Source organism: Vicugna pacos, chromosome 13 (genome assembly GCF_048564905.1).
Source record: "Vicugna pacos chromosome 13, VicPac4, whole genome shotgun sequence".
NCBI lineage: Eukaryota > Metazoa > Chordata > Mammalia > Artiodactyla > Camelidae > Vicugna > Vicugna pacos.
The window spans coordinates 40,404,738-40,422,025 of NC_132999.1; the positions used below are offsets into that span (position 1 = coordinate 40,404,738).

At 47.6% G+C, this 17,288-nt stretch overlaps 1 long non-coding RNA gene across 2 annotated transcripts in view; it reads right to left on the reverse strand.

The window, feature by feature from the left end:
• Nucleotides 1-17,288, reverse strand: part of LOC116282976 (uncharacterized) — a 56,043-nt gene that overhangs the window by 21,344 nt on the left and 17,411 nt on the right. The window contains exon 1 of one of the 2 annotated variants that reach the window (XR_012079256.1): nt 921-1,032. The exons of the other annotated variant lie outside the window; for it this stretch is intronic. This is a non-coding gene — a long non-coding RNA (uncharacterized lncRNA). Of the gene's footprint in view, nt 1-920; nt 1,033-17,288 lie in introns of those variants that run through there. 2 annotated transcript variants of the gene reach the window in all.

Sequence of the window (17,288 nt, forward strand, 5' to 3'; positions counted from 1 at the left end):
TGGAGGCAGGACCCGCTCCTACGTGCTCGCTCTCCATGTACAGAATGGAGCCCAGGTCTGCGGAAGGAGCATGCTGGCCGGCTCCCGGGTCTCTGCATGACGGTGGGTGAGTGTGACAGCCAAGTTTCTTCCAGTTCCAAGGACATAAATTCCCAACCAGGTGGCCATCGCTGTTCTCTAAACAGCCTTAGGCGTGGCTCTCATAGGGAAGAGGGAGGTGGCCAGTCCTAGGGGATCATCAGCTCCAGGACACGGCAGGTGCTGGATTTCTCACTCTCTCCCTGGGGTCTGATCAGTCCTGCAGTTCCATCCCACCCAGGCCAGCGGGGAACAGAGCAGCAAGACCCTGGGTGGGGGGTCCAGCCTGCACGGAGGCCCCGTTCCCCAGGCCTGCATTGTTCTCTGAAGGGGCACGGTTTCTGCAGGATGATAATGCAATGTGGCATCCCATTAGCCCGCACCTGCCCTCCCTGCCCACCTTCCTCCCCCAGCCCCCACGCACATCAATGTTTAATTGAATTGCCAGTGTCGTAGTGCAAGTCACATCTGTTTCAGGGTCTGGGAATGAAGTGGGCAATGCCCGCCAGTCACCCATTCCAGGGGGCACCCCCCACACAGGAGCCCTGCCATCCCACACCAACCTCACTTCCCAGGCCCGACTCTAGATCGGCACACTCGGATTTCTGGATTCGCACATTTAGAAAGACGCCAAAGGAAAAGTCTACTTGTAGGACAGGAAAGGGCGGAGGAAGAGCATGTGGCAAGGAAATTCCACAGGGACAGAGTGGGAAGGGAAACTGAAGAGGAGGTGCTCTGACAGGGCTCTGGCAGACCAAGGCAGGGCTCACCAGCTGACGTCTTCCAGCTGCAGACCCCCCAGGGTCCAAGGGCGGCCTCTGCGAGGTTAATAATTTACTTACACTTTCTCTATCACTGCTGTCCCAACTAAAGCCATCCAACCAGGGAGTCCAAGAGAAGAGCATCCACAGGGAGTCAGAACACTAAGGCTGACAGGGTAGTCAGCCTGAAGACACAGGCTGACTTAAACTAGGTCAATCCAGTTCAAGCTGGTCCCACCCAACTGGCTGCAACTAGATCTAACTGATTCAAGCTGGCTTGCATCAAACCAGACCTGTTGGGGCCAACTCAGAATGTGTGGAGCTGGCCAAGACTGGATGAAGCTGAAACAGACGGGTTGTGACCTGCTCAAACCACCGGGAGCCATTGGAAAGTCAACCATCCAACACCTCTCCCTTTGTGTTGGTCTCCGTCAGGAATAGCTTTATTTCTCCCTTCCTCTTTAAACTTCCTAGGTCCTCCTGTTTTGGGTATGTATTTTGCACACAATTCTTTAGTCCACATCACATCACATTCAAAGGATATGTAACACCCACATCATCCCTGCTGTCAACTGCCTAGGTTTGGGTTCCCACACCTAGCTGTGAGATCTTGAGTAAGTTACCTAACCTTGCTTACTCTCCTGTATAAAAAATCAGCTCATTTAGGACTTGCCTCATAGAACAGTTTTTTTAATTGAGATTATATATTATATATAATCTATAATATACATATTAGCACTGTGCTTGGCACGTAATAAGCATTTAACACATGTAAGGTATTCCTACACTATTATTATTCCTTGGCTCTGACCTCCTACAGCACAGACTCAGATGACCAAGACTCGGACTTCCGCACCACCACTTCCTTAGTGTGTGAACTTGAATAATGCACTTAGCTTCTCTTCTGCCTCCCTCAATTTTCCCAGCTGAAAATGAGGGTACTAATGCCTGCCTCAGGTTGTTGTGAGGGTTAAATAAAATGAATCACATAAAGCACTTAGCACCATACCTGGGACATGGTAAACAGCACCCCATACAGGTTAGCTATCATTATATTAATGACCAGCACTTAAATAATGTTAACTCCGTGCTAAATGTTTTATATGTATTAACTCAATTAATCTCATGACAACCCTAAGAGGTAGGTGCTGTGATTGTCCCCACTTTCAAGAGAGGAAACTCAGGCTCAGAACATATTACAGTGCCTGGTGATTCTGAAATATTTTAGGGAGGAAAGAAAATTGTACATCTGTCAAGGTGAAGGGCAGGGAAGAGGATAAGTCTTGGGGCAAGTGGTGCTTAAAAAAAAAAAAGGTGGGCCTTGAAGTCAAGCAAACCTAGACTCAAGTTCCCAGCTCAGAAACTTTTAGGCCTTAGTTTCCTCATCTGTCAAATGGGAATTACAGATCTTATCTCATGGAATTGTAAGGATGAAATGAGATATCAATATAACCTGCACATAGTAGGTGCTCAAAAAATGTAAGCCTCCTCTCTTCTCTTCTTCCCCAAGGACATTAGGCATTCAAAATGGTGCCCATCTGCATGGTGACATTTGCCTGTGGTGACCCATGTATGGCACATGAACGTCATATTAATTTTTTTTAATTGAAGTGTAGTTAATTTACGGTGCTGTGTTAGTTTCTGGTGTACAACATAGTAATTCAGTTATACGTATGTATATGTATATACATATATTCTTTTTCATTACAAGTTGTTACAAGCTATTTAATATAGTTCCCTGTGCTATACAGTAGGACCATGTTTATCTATTGTATATATAGTAGTTTATATCTGCTAATCCCAGACTCCTAATTTATCCCTCCTCCCTTCTTTTCCCCTTTGGTAACCATATGTTTGTTTTCTATGTCTGTGAGTCTGTTTCTGTTTTATAAATAAGTTCACCTGTACCATTTTTTTAGATTCCACATATAAGTGATACCACATGATATTTGTTTTTCTCTATCTTTCTTCACTTAGGATGATAATCTCTACGTCCATCCATGTTGCTGCAAATGGCATTATTTCATTCTTTTTTATGGCTGAGTAGCATTTCATTGTATATATTCCATTGTGTACATACACCACAACTTCTTTATTCAGTCTTCTGTCGACGGACATTCAGGTTGCTTCCATGACTTAGCTATTGTAAATAGTGCTACTGTGAACATTGGGGTGCATGTAGCTTTCCCAATTGATGTTTTCTGCAGATATATGCCTTGGAGTGGAATTGCTGGATCATATGGTAACTCTATTTTTAGTTTTTTAAGGAGTCTCCACACTGTTTTCCATAACGGCTGCACAAAGTTACATTCCCACCAACAGAGTAGGAAGGTTCCCTTTTCTCCACACCCTCTCCAGCATTTATTGTTTGTGGACTTTCTAATGATGGCCATTCTGGCCAGTGTGAGGTGATAACTCATTGTAGTTTTGATTTACGTTTCTCTAATAATTATCAATGTTGAGCATTTTATCATGTGCCTATTGGCCATCTCTATGTCTTCTTTGGAGAAATGTCTACTTAGGTCTTCTACCCATTTTATATTGGGTTGTTTGTGGGTTTTTTGTTATTGAGTTGTATGGGCTGTTTGTATATTTTGGAAATTAAGCCCTGCCAGTTGCATCATTTGCAAATATTTTCTCCCAGTCCATAGTTTGTCTGCTCATTTTGTCTATGGCTTCCTTTGTTGTGCAAGTTTATAAGTTTGGTTAGGTCTCATTTGTTTATTTTTGCTTTTATTCCTATTGCCTTGGGAGATTAACCTAAGAAAATAGTGCTACAATTTATGTCAGAGAATGCTTTGCCCATATTCTCTTCTAGGAGTTTTATGCTGTCCTGTCTTACATTTAAGTCCTTAAGCCATTTTGAGTTTATTTTTGTGTATGGTGTGAGGGAGTGTTCTAACCTCACTGATTTACATGCGGCAGTCCAGCTTTCCCAACACCACTTGCCGAAGATGCTGTCTTTTCTCCATTGTATATTCTTGCCTCATTTGTCAAAGATTAACTGATTGTAGGTGTGGGTTTATTTCTAAGCTCTCTGTTCTGTTCCAATGATTCATATGTTTGTTTTTGTGCCAATACTATGCTGTTTTGATTTGCATATGTTGAACTACTCTTGTGACCCTAGGATGAATCCAATTCGATCATAGTGTGTGATCTTTTTTATGTGTTGTTGGATTCAGTTTGCTAATATTTTGTTGAGAATTTTTGCATTTATATTTATCAAAGATATTGGCCTATCATTGTCTTTTTTGGTAGTGTCTGTCTGGTTTTGGGATCAGGGTGATGGTGGCTTTATAGAATGACTTTGGGCATGTTCCCCACTCTTCAATCATTTGAAAGAGTTTGAGATCAGTATAAATTCTTCTTTGTATGTTTGGTAGAATTCTCCAGTGAAGCCATCTGGTCCTGTACTTTTGTTTGCGGGGAGTTTTTTTTATTGCAGATTCTATTTCACTTCTAGTGATTGATCTGTTCAAATTATCTTATTTCTTCTTGCCTCAGTTTTGGTGGACTGTATGTTTCCAACAACTTGCCCATTTCTTCCAGATTGTCCAATTTGTTGCCATATAATTTTTCACAGTATTCTTATTTTTTTTATATTTCTACAGTATCAGTTGTTATTTCTCCTCTTTCATTTCTTATTTTGCTTATTTGGGTCCTCTCTCATTTCTTCTTAGTGAGCCTGGCCAGAGGTTTGTCGATTTTGTTTATGCTTTCAAAAAACCAGCTCTTGCTTTTGTTGGGGGTTTTCTATTTTTTTTAATCTCTATTTTATTTATGTCCTCTCTGATCTGTATTATTTCATTCCTTTTGCTGACTTTAGGTATTATTTGTCATTCTTTTTCTGATTGTTTTAGGTGGTAGGTTAGGTTGTTCATTTGAGATTCTTCTTGGTACAGCTGTTTCTTGATACAGCGAGGAAGGCCTGTATCACTATGAACTTCCCTCTTAAGACTGCTTTTGCAGCATTCCATAGATTCTGTATGGTTGTGCTTTCATTGTCATTTGTCTCAAAGTATTTTTTAGTTTCCTTTTTGATTCCATCATTGATCTGCTGGGTTTTTTTAGCAGCATGTTGTTTAGTCTTCATGCAATCTTTTTTTTTTTTTCTCATTTCTCTTTTTGTGGTTGACAACACCATCTTTAAATGACATCTACTCATGGGTGCTGTCCATCTTTAATATGGTATCTGTGCAGAGGCCACCCTCCCTCCTCTGCCACTGAATACCTGCCAGCAGAGTGACATGGTCCCTCACTCTCCCGTCTCCTTACTCAGGTTTCTCCTGGAACCAAGCAGAGTTGTACTGGAGGAACCACCCAGATAGATGTGACAAGCTGCACCTCAGACTAAATGTCTGTTGAGTGAAAACCAGTGAGGAAGGGGAGGGGTGCCTGGGGGTGTGAGCATCCTTGGAGGGACGCTGCTATAAGGCTGAGACCAAAATGCCTGGCCCTGAACCCAGGAGGGCCTACTTGATCCTGCACCTGTGAAATTCTCCATCTGTGACCACCTTGGGCTGAGCCCCTTCCTGGATGATCCTCCTCTTTTCTCCTTACCTGGATGGATGGGGCAAGAGTATCTTCAGATCTCACTGATAATGATGTTGACAATGATAATGATGATATGACATCTGGGATTTATTTACAATACAATGTGCCAGGTACTTTTTATAAAATATCTATTACATCCTCAGATTCTGAGAGACTGGGACTTTGATCTCTATTTGACTAAAATCCATAGAGGGTAAGTAGCCAACCAAGGGGACACAGCTGGCCAGTGAGGGAGCTACAGACTTGCATCCACACTGCCTCATTCCAGTATTTTCTACCTCCATCTTAATGGATCCAGAAGTTCTTTTTCCTATTCCCTTTCTTCTGCAAAGATTAATGCCCTCTGTGTGGCAGACTAGGCCCTGGGAGAGATACAAAGAATAAAGCATGTTCACTAACCTTAAGGAGCTCAGAGTTAATAAATAAGAGTCACTACAAGGTCTGGTTGAGGGGGGATGGGCTTCACATGAGGTGTTACACAGGTGATGGAATGGGCTTAGAGCCCAGTGTGAGTAAGAAGCACGATGGGCCTGTTAATCAGGTTTGCTAGGCTGTGCTACAGCAAAAATGTCAGTGACTTAACACATGCAAGTTTATTTCTGCTCATGCAAAGTCCACTGTGGGTCCAGCAACTTTTCATGTCAGCTCCCTTTCCAGTGGTGACTCAGGGATCCAGGCTTCTTGTGTCCTGTAGCAAGCAATACCATCTGGAACACATGGCTTCCAAGTCACCATGGCCAGGAAAAAGAGCTGAAATGTCACTCACTGGCTCTTAAATGTTTCATTCCAGAGTGTCACATATAACTTCAGCTCGCAGACCACTGGCCAGATTGGCCACATGGCCCCTACAGGGACACAAAGAAGTTGGGAAATATGAGGAGCACATGAATCCAGTAAGAAGTAAATGCCTCTGATGTAGAATGAAATTATTCATCCAGTTGGGCTGTATTATTAAAGGTCTAATATCCAACCAGAAGAAGCTGATGGTTCAATTCAGCAATACAAGTCTCAAACCGTATCTAGAATGCTATCTCCAGGTCTAGGTGTTGTATTTTCAGAGACTCCCAGACACATGGGATTGCCAGCAAAAGAGGAGACCAAGTTGGAAAGGGAGCTTGAAATCTAATCTGTGAGGAAAAGTTGAAAGAATGTTTAGCTTGAAAGAAGAGAGACCTCAGATCTTTTAATTTCAGATTCTTAAAGGCCTGTCATGGGACAGAAAGAATGAAACTACTCTATGAGGCTCCATGGTGCAGAGCCCAGATCAGTGGAAGTTACATGGACAATTCCAAGGGTGACAGTCGGAGCAGAGCACTTTTGGAAAGACTGCCACAGGAGAGAGTGAATTCCCTGCTGCAGGAATCCAGGGTCCAAAAGCCATTTGGTTTGGATGCTGTGGAAGAATTCAGGTATTTGAAGAGCTGAAATAGACATACAATAGAAGTCCTTACAGACAGAGCTCAGACAGCAGGGGCAGGGAACACAGCTCATTTCGACTTGGTATCACGAGACTTCAAGAAGGACACCAGCCCTCAGAGCCCTTCTCAGTCAGGTTAGGCTAGGCTTCGCTACAGTAACAGTAACAACAACAACGATGAAGCTCCGTGGTTTAACACCCACAGGCTCATTTCTCTGGGGCAGGACGGACTCCTCCTCCCCGATTCTCCTCTGGTAAGAAGCTCTGCTGTCTGGGTGCCTCCTACTCTCAGGGACACTTATGAAGGACACCCAACGTGAAAACAAATAAAAGGAAATCACCCCATCAGAGCTATAAGTAATAATCAATAATTCAAAGCCTTGATAAAGTCTTGCTGGAGAACGCTTCAGAGAGAAGGCACAGGCTGAGTTTCATGGTTAATTCAATGTCAATTAGCTGATTGCTAACTTCCCTCCAGCGAAATCGCATGCAGTGCAGGGGAGAGAAATCAAACGTGCTCTCGCTTTAACAAGCCTGGTGTTTCAATCATTCATCTCTGGCCGGAGGCTCAGAACCAATGCCAACAGACGTTCCTTCACAGCTTTATCAACCATTTCTGCATGTCACTGTTTTCTAGGCCGCCCTTAATTGTCCCAGGACCATCTCTGGGGATCACGGCTACTTGGACTCCAAAGTCAGGAGAGCAGCTTTTTGCTTCCTGGAAGGTAAGGGACCCATAGCTCCTGAAACTCAGTTTCCCTCTGGTGATATCCTCCTCCAAGGGGTTCTGTGATCAGTCAATGTGACAAAGCATGTAAAGTGAATGGCAGAGAGATTAGCACATGGTAGGTGCTCAATTCAGGTAGTTTCCTCTGCCCTCACAAATTCTTAGATGGCTACCTTGCTCACCTCCTAGCCCCAGTAAAGGCCATGCTTCCTTCAGCACCATGGCCAGAGTCTTTGCCCAGTGGTGGAAGATAGGAAGAGAAGAGAAGGATAAGGAGATGCTACAGGGCTCAGAGTTGGAGGGAAAGAGGGGAAATCAGCGTGAAGGGATCCTGGGGACCAGTGAAGCCCACCATTTCCCTTTGCATAGGAGGAAACAGGCCAAAGAGGGCAAATGACTTGCCCAGAATCAGGAATATGCTGGGTCTCCAAGCTCAGCATCTCCACATCCCATGCTGTCCCACAGAAGGAAGATCAGGACTCTGAGTCCCCTTCTCTTTCCTGGGAACTCCTAGGGGTAAGACACAAGAGGAGAGTTACTGATGTGCAGGGAGACCCAGGAAGGGGCTGCCTAGGGGGATAGATGGCTGAAGGAGACCTGGGCTCTCCCTGAAGGTTCAGCCCTCGTCCAGAATTCCTGGAAAGTGTCCTTTGCCTACCTATTCTCCCCAGTTCTGAGCTTTAATCAGTCATTCACATGCCCAGCACAGAGCACAGCACTCAGAGAGCAGAGAGAGGTTCCACACACCCAACCAGCACCTTCTGTTGGCAAGCAGATATATATCTCTCACAAGTGTGTAGCATGCTATGATGGCTCATTTTCTGTGTCTACTTGACTGGGCTAAGGGATGTCCAGATAGCCAGTGAAACATTTTTTCTAGCTATGTCTCTGAGGGCATTTCCAGAAGAGATGAGCATTCCAAGAGAGTGTAAAGAGGATCACCCTCACCAGTGTGGGTAGGCATCACCCCACCCACTGAGGGCCTGAACAGAACAAAAAGGAGGAAGAAGAGTGAACTTGCTCCCCATCTGAGCTGAGACATCAGTGACGTCTTCTCTTACCCTCAGATAGCAGTGCTTCCGCTTCTCAGGCCTTCGGACTTGGATCAGGACTTCCACCCAATGGCTCCCTTGGTTCTCAGGCTTCCAGATTTGAACTCAAACTATACCCCTGGCTTTCCTGGGTCTCCAGTTTGCAGATGGCTGATCACGGGATTTCTCAGCCTTCACAACTGTGCGAGCCAATTCCTCATAATAAGTCTCCTTCTACATATCTAGATATCTATATATAATCTACATCTATATCTGTGTAATCCATATCTATATCTGTATCTATCTGTATATCTATATCCATCCTATCATTCTGCTTCTCTGGAGAACTCTGACCAATAGACATACCCACACTTTGTGGACTGTGCCCAGGTGTGCAATGACTACAGGTATTTTGTCCTGTGCAAGACTGAGGATATTCCTTCCATGACCCACTGGTCTTCCAGATCCCCTCTCCATCCCCTGGGGGTTGAGAAAGGCTCTCTGGTCTCCTCGATCACAGGCCATCCTTGGGCTGAAGATGGCAGCTGTGCCCAGCAAGCTGACTTGGGCCCCCCCCCATTAGAGAACTGTAAGGTGTTTGTTTTTAAAAGAAGAGGGGTAACTGCAATTTCTGGTCTCCGTGTAGCTCGATAGTGGAAACCTAGGCATAGGCACGTGGGTCTGAGTCCCAGCTCCACCGCGTCCTAGCCATGAGATACCTCAAAAGCCATTTAACCTCTCAGAGCCCCGGTGTCTTCATTTATAAAGTGAGCATAATGATAGTACTGAACTTATAAATAGTTGAGGGGATTAAATGAGACAACTCATGCAAGCGCTTCACATGGTAGAATAAGTGTGTCATAAATAGCAGAGATCTTCCTTTAGTCAAAGTTTCTTTTGGAAAAATTCCAAGCCTCAACGGCATCCCAGAAGTCTGTCCACAGCAGAATTACCATGAAAGTGCTCAAGGTCCGAAAGCACCCCCTCCGACCTCCCGGCCCAGACAGTGCGAGGCTCAGTCGAGGCTACGTTCAGGGTTTAGTATTGGGCCACGTTCAGGGCCAGTCTGGGCCGGGCTGGGGCTCACTGTGTGGTTAGATTTCAGGCTCAGTCTGAGCCGAATCAGAGCTCTACCCCTGACTCATACATAACACGGCCTTGTGAAGGTCCCTTCCCCGTGAGCCTCAGTTTCCTCACCTATAAAATGAAACAACAACCCAACCAGCACGCCTCCTGGAGGCACTGGGAGGGCACCATCAAATCGTGAGTGGGATGGCTCGCGTAAACCTCAGAGATAGGCGGCCCTCTCTGGTGTAACTTGCGTTCCTCCAGACCTCAGGCCGGCCGGGCGAGAGATTTCTCTCCTTGTTTCCACTCTGCTGCTTTTCCCAGGAGCTGGGAACAGAAGGCTTGGGATTCACGGCACACACGTTCGCTGACTTCTCTGCACTCCGTGTGTTCAGGTATTCACTTCCCCATTTATTTGAGGAGACACCGATGAGATGAGCCGGATTTGGGGTCAGCAGACCCACCCAGACAAACAGACTGAGCCCTTTCTCACTCCCTCACTCACACACTCTCCCCCAGCTTGGTTTCTCTTGTTTGTCTGTCTCTGCTTGACGGCCAGCTCCTCCGCCTCTCTTTCTCCCGGTGCTGTTTATTCTCCACCTGAGCCCCTGCCTCAGAGTCGGTCGCTGCCCTTCTCAGCCCTGCTCTGTGCCTGGCAGGCTGACCCCAGAGGACTGCATTCCGGCCGGGGTGCCCCTGCCCGGGTCCAGCTGGCAGAAGGCACAGGGAGAGACTGCAGGGAGGGAGGAGTGCAGGGAGGTCCGGGATTCCTTCCCCACTCCCTCTCTCCTGGGCAACATTTTTCAAAGTGGCGGAGTTTCTCCATGACTACAGCTTGCACCAGGCATCTTGTCCACCCCTCGCTGCGCTGCGGTATCACCATCCCCTCCCTTGCCTCCTCAGCCCTGGGAGTGGGAACGGCTTCAGACTACTGCCAGCCTCTGGGGCCTCACCATCCCTGTTGCTTCCGAAACTCCACCTGTGCCTTGCAAGTAGCCCATCCATGATAGTCTCCATGTGTAAAGCCTTTGAGGTGAATTCTGTGTCCTGCCAGGATTCACCCGACCAGTGCTCTTTAACGTCCTCAATATCTCTTGCCTTCTCTCCGCTTACAAGTTCTCCTGAACTCAGAGTGGAAAACATTGGGATTGCCCCTGTCACTTCCCTTCTTGGAGACCACCCCAGGGTGCTGGGGATGGGAGAGGGGTCCCTGCTGTTACACACACATACACACACAAAGGACCAAGAGCCCCCTCGTCCTCCTCGCAGGTTGAGGACAACTAGGGACAGTTTAGAACTCAGCGTCAGAAAAGCCATAGACCAACTAATGCATTTAATAGCCTCCATTTCCTCCTGTGTAACATAAACTCACACTCATTTCCAAGCTATTAGAGGATCCAGTGGGCTGAGGGATGTGGATGTGGTCTGTACAATATAACCATGACAGAGGTGTGAGAAACCATTACTGAGTTCCCTTTCCTAGCAGTAAGGTGGGTGGGGGAAATGATGGAAGGCCTACAGGACAGCCAACATCTGGTGCCCCTGGCTGCTCCCTGCCCTGAGGGCAAGGGGGAGCCACTGCTTTCCCAAGGACATCAGTCTTCCAAGGGATATGGAAATTGAAGTGGGAGCTGGAACTGGGCTGGAATTGGGAATGAGGTTGTGATTGAAATTCGGGCTGGGGTTAGATTTAGGACAGGGACTGAGGCTGGGGTTGATGATAAAGTTGGGGTTGAGGTCTGGTACTGAGGCTGGGGTTGGAGTTGGATGTCTGTTCGAGTCGGGCTGAGACTGAAGCTGATTTTGAGGTCAAAGGAGGGTTAAGGTTAAGACTGAGGTTGAGGCTCTGATGGGTTGGAGTTGAGGCTGAGGTCAATGCTGAGGAAGTGTTTGAGGTTGGGGCTGAGATCTGTGTTGAAGATGGGTTTGGGGTTGGAGTCTGAGTTGGGTCGGAGGCTAAAGACTGATGGCGGGTGGAAGCTGAGTCTGGCCCTGAGTTGGGGTTTGGGCCCAGGTTCCAGAATCCCCCCTGCTTGAGCAGACTTCCACTGGGCTTTGGAAATCTAAGTGCCCTGCCCAGTGGAGGAGTTGACATAGTGACATCTCCTTTGCCTCTCTGGGGTGACTACTTTGTTCATTCATTATTTCATTCATCCATTCAATAAAAAATTGATTGCTTGTCTATTATGAGCAGAATACTGTACCAGAGCTGGAAATGCACTGTAAGCCAAGCAGATATGCCGCTACCTCCATGGAGCATATGTTTTAAAAGAGAGGAAAGACAATAACCCAACAGTCATGGAACTGAAAACCTAACCATAGGAGTGCAAAGGGCTGTGACTGCAAGGCCCGGGGAGACAGGTGTTAGCACAGCAGATGAAAGGTCATGGAAGGCCACCGGACGCGATGGAAGCCCCCAAAGTGGTTCAAAGTCCATACAAGGGAAACAGATGCAGAGGGACTGACTCCAGCGAGCAACCAAGGAATGCTTCCCGAAAGTGGTGGCATTGTGCTAAGTTCTCCATGGTATCTTCCATCAATGAAGCTGGGAGGCAGTGGATGTAATGGATTTGGAGTCAGATAAACCTGGGCTCAAACCAGACTATCAAGGTATAAACCAGCTGGCGGGGAGGGTATAGCTCCGTGGTAGACCACATGCTTAGCACACATGAGGTCCTGGGTTCAATCCCCAGTACCTCCATTAAAACAGATAAATAAACCTAATTTCCCTCCATCCAAAAAAAAAATTATTTTTAACAAAAAAAAAAATGGTGCAAACCAGCTGAGCTATGTAGCCCTGAGCAAGTTAACTTACCCTCTATGAGCCTCCATCCCATTCTTTAAGATGGAGCTGATAATTCCAACTTTGTGGGGCTTACGTGAGGATTCAGGTTGATGTGTGTAAAGACCCTGACACACACGAGATGCTCAATTAACATGAGCTCCTTTCCCTTTTCCAGGAGCTAGCCACAAGCAGCCCACAGCCTGCAGGCGACCACTCGGGGTCCAGATCTTCAGGCTCGAGCTGTCACCCCCGCAGGCCCAGGCATGATTTCTCCCTGGAGTTCATACTCCCTAGAGTGCAGGCATGATTTACACAGCCATCGGGACAACTCCAAATTGGACTAAAACCTAATGACTAGAAACGAGACGAGTAATGAAATTCTATGCAGAAAATTTACAGGGGAGATTTACTAGGCAGGTTTTATTTACAATGCTGAGCACTCAGGGCTCTGGGTGGGGTGTGGCATTGGACAAATAAATCCAGTCCACACACCGCCAACCCAGACGTCACCTGCCCTGGCACTACCTCCACCCTGGCATCCTAGACTCCGGGCAGGTAGGAGAGCCCTGCAGCATCCCCTGTGCCCACTGAGCTCACAACCCTGTCCCCCATCAGGCTCTGCCCTCCTTTGCCACCTCGTCCATGTACTGCCAGCCTCCCCAGACTCTGACTCTCTCACTGTCTTTGGGAAGACAGCTATATTGCTCTCGGGCAGGCTGTGCCTGGTGGCTGGACCTCGGGGACACAGACAGCAGCAGCTGGAAGCAGGAACGTCAGGAATGGCCAGTCCAGTGATCAGCATCTAATAAACCTGACCTTGGCAGAAGTGTTCCCTGAACACTTGGGCAGCAGAAACCCAAGGAGCAGGATGGTGCCAATCCAGACCAGCAGCACCCTTAGGGCAGGACCTTCTTGTGATCAGAACAGGGGAGTCACTGTAGGAATCTAGAGGGGAAACTGAGGCAATTCTGTGCCGCACCAAGGTCTACCAGGAGACAAGGGCTGCAAGACTGTTTTTAGCTATGGAAGGTGGAACCTTCTCCTGCCCCCTCCCCTCACAACTGTCCCTCTCCCAGGGCAAGGGGACCATCACTGGCCCTCACTGCCCTCTCCAGGCCTCCTCTCTCATCCCTCCCATTTGCCCCATTCTTTCCTTCACCTACTTCTTTTGGCTCCAATAACCCTTTAACCTGGTTTTTTCCTTCATTCACCTCGCTCCAAGCACAGTGGCCTCCTTGTCATTGCTCAATGTGCCCAGCAAGTTCCTGCCTCAGGACCTTTGCACTGCCTAGAATGACCTTCCCCTAGTGAACACCACCGCTTGCTCCCTCACTTCCTTAAAGGTCATCTTCTCAGAGGAGTCAGACAGGTTCCTGTCCCATCAAAATTTCAACCTGCCCCCACCCCTGCAATGCTTCCTCTCCCCTTTCTCTGCTGTATTTTCCCTCCTTAGGGTGTGTCACTAAATACTTGATATTTTATTTCCTTATCTTGTTAATGGTATGTCTCCTCCACTAGAGTATAAGCTCCAAGAGAAAAAAGTTTTGGTTTGTTTTTTTTTTTCTCTTTTGCTTGCCACTGCAATCCACATTTCCTAGCACAGGGCCTGGAAGACGGAAGGCACTAGAACAAATTTTGCTAGGTGTTTGAGCCTGGCCTCTAAGAACCACACCACCCCTCGCGGGGCAGCATACATATGAGTCTGTTCAACGGGCCAGGCATGGTGCCGAAGGCTCCCATGATGATCTCTGAGTGGATCATTCAGCAGGTGCCCTCGGGTACTTGCCCCCATGCCAGGTACTGGGGGCACCGGAGGAATCAGACCCAGGCGCTGCACTCCAGGAGCTCCCAGTCTGGGGAGCAGGAGAGACCCAGACTCGGGAAAAGCAGTTTTGTGCGTTCAATGCACAGGCCCCTCACAGCCGCGCAGAGCCAGCACAGGTGCTGGTAGCACAGGCCACGTGGCCAGGTGGGAGTCCCAGCTCTGCCACTTACAGGCTGTGTGACCTCGGATGTTCCTCGACCTCTCTGTGCCTCAGTTATTTATCTCATCTGTAAAATGGAAATGACATAGTGCCTATTCTCAATTGTAAAAAGCACCATCAAAATGCATACTTACAGAATGTAAATACAGAATACCCGCCCTCCCTACTCAGCCAAAATAAGAATGACATGTTGCCATTTGCAATAACATGGGTGGACTTGCAGGGCATGATACTGTGTGAAATAAGTCAGACAGGGAAAGACCAGTACTGTATGCCATCACTTACACATGGAATCTAAAAATACAATGAACTAGTGAATATAACAAAAAAAAAAAAACAGACTCCCAGGTACAGAGAACAAAGTAGTGGTTACCAGTGGGGAAAGGGAAGGAGGGAGGGGCAGCATAGGGGTAGGGGATTAAGACGTACAAACTATTATGAATAAAATAAGTTACAAGGAGCGAGGAGGGTATAGCTCAGGGGTAGAGCACATGCCTAGCAGACATGAGGTTCTGGGTTCAATCCCCAGCACCTCCATTTGAAAAAACAAATAAATAATAAATTAATAAATAAATAAAATGAATTACCTCCCCCTACAAATAATAATAATAATAATAATAATAAGCTACAAGGATATACTACTGTACCACTAAGGGAATATGGCCAACATTTTATAATAACTATAAATGGAATATAATCTTTAGAAATTGTAAATCATTATATTATATACAATCACTTATATAATATCATACATTAACTACACTTCAATTAACAAAAAAAGAAAAATACATACTGCCTACTCATTGGGTGGCTATGAAGAGGAAATGAAGTTGCAAGTTCTTCAAACAGACCGAGGGCATAATTAATAAGCACATAGTAAATGTTGGCCATGATTATTACTGCTTTTATTTATTGTTATTGAAAATTAACAGGCAAAGAGGAAGAGAAAAGAATTCCAAGGAGCAGCCTGGGCAGCAGTTAACAGCAGAAGAAGTACAGGCATGTTGAAGGTTAGAGCAGAGCCTTCCAGGCCCAACTCACAGCCGTGCTCGGTAAATGTCTAACAACTGGGTCTGGAGGTTGGGGACCCTGATTTGCAGTATTTGCCAGTGCCTGTGGAGTAAATACTCCCAACAAGGCCAATTTCAAACTACCAGCATGATGCCACCAAGCAAGAAGCTGGAAGAGAAGTCCAGGGGGCACCTGCAGGCCCATACAAGTGACCTCCAGCCTGCAGGAGACCCAAAGGAGATGGCTTCTCCCCACTCCATCCCACTCCATCCCTGACAGGGCTGGCTCTATCTGTCCCCTGCCCTTGGTCCTCAAGTTGGGCTCTAGAAGGGAAAAAGATCAGGCATGGGGCAGCGGTGGGGGGCAGGGAGAGGCTAGCTCAGATGTGGCCTGAGGTCCATGTGTGGCCAGATCTCAGAGATCCCTGTCCCTGGGAATCTTGGGAGCCAATGTCTCACACGCACGTGCACACACTCACATAACCCTGAATCCCCAGCCCTGAGCCCCGTGGCCACTTGGATACAAGCCCATCTGCCTGTAGGGAGCCAAGGTGATTTGAACCTTTGGGATCTGAGGTGGAATGAGGGACAGGGCCCTTCCCAGAGGCCCACGTTCCAACCTCCCACATGAATTCCCTTCAGAGGCCCTGGTCCCCTCCTGTGGGCTCAGATGGAGGAAGTTCTAGAAACCAACTTCAGAGACTTGGGGCTGGGCCAGGCCCCCACAGAGCAGCTCTTCCGGGGGGAGGGGCCCTGGAAGCTCCAGGGTTTGCCACCTTGCACCCGCCCTCCCCAGCAGGTTATCAGCGTGAAAACAGGAAGGCTGGCAGTGCTATTAATAATACATGAAGCCGCTCTGCCCTGATCAGGCGGGCAGGCAGAGGCAGGGAGGCAGCTCCAGCCCCAGGGAGGGAGAAAGCCAGGCTGCTGGGGGCCCGCCTGGCTGAGTCGAAGGGCAGGGGTGGAGGGGGGCCCTCTCTTCCTTCTCCAACTGCTTTGTGCACAGCCAACACTCAAGGCCAGGTGCTGGGGCTCCCTCTATTTTGCCGAATGTCATTTCCCTGCTCAGCTGCTGCCTGGGTCTGGCAGAAGCTGCAGCCAGTGTAGAAAACCTTCTAGCCTGGGATGCAGGAGACCTGGGTTCTGGGACTTGGAAGGCCACAGAGGGCAGAGGAATAACCCAAGCTTTGGTGATAAAACAGATCTGGGTCTGAATCCTGGCCCAACCCACCTCCTGTGTGACGTCAGACAAATCACTTTACCTTTCTGAACCTCTGCTTCTTCATCTGCAAAATCAGAGACTACTAAGGAAAGAGATGGAATAGCAAAAGAATAGATGTGAAACCCTTAGCATAGGTGTCTGGGAAATGGCAGCTGGGTAGTATTTCTGTGACAGTGAACTTGGGCAAGCTTCTTCCTTCCCTGGGCTTCAGTCTTCCCATCTCTAAAATGAGGGTGTTGAACCAGCTGATCTCTAAGAGCCTTCCCAGTGCCAGTGAGACTTCCATGACTGCAGGGTGAGGAATCCCAGAGCAGAGATGGGATCTCAGAAGCACCCAAGACACCCTACTCCTCTGGAAGCCCCCTCTCTGAAGTGTTGTCCCACCCCAGGTATTCACCTGCGCTAAGACGCTGGGGGCCTATGTGGTTCTGGTCCTCTCTGCCTCAGTTTCCCTAGTTATGATGTAGGGACAGTAATCCTGTCTCAGCTCCCCAAGGAAGGGGTGAGCAGAGGGCAGGTCCCAGAGGACAGAAGAAAGAGCCAGAGAAGAAAGAGCCCCTCTGGGCTCCTTCTCAGTGGAGAATCACAGCGGGCCCAGTACCCAGGGGATCTCCAATCATTTCCACCTCATTCATTCATTCATTTCTTCA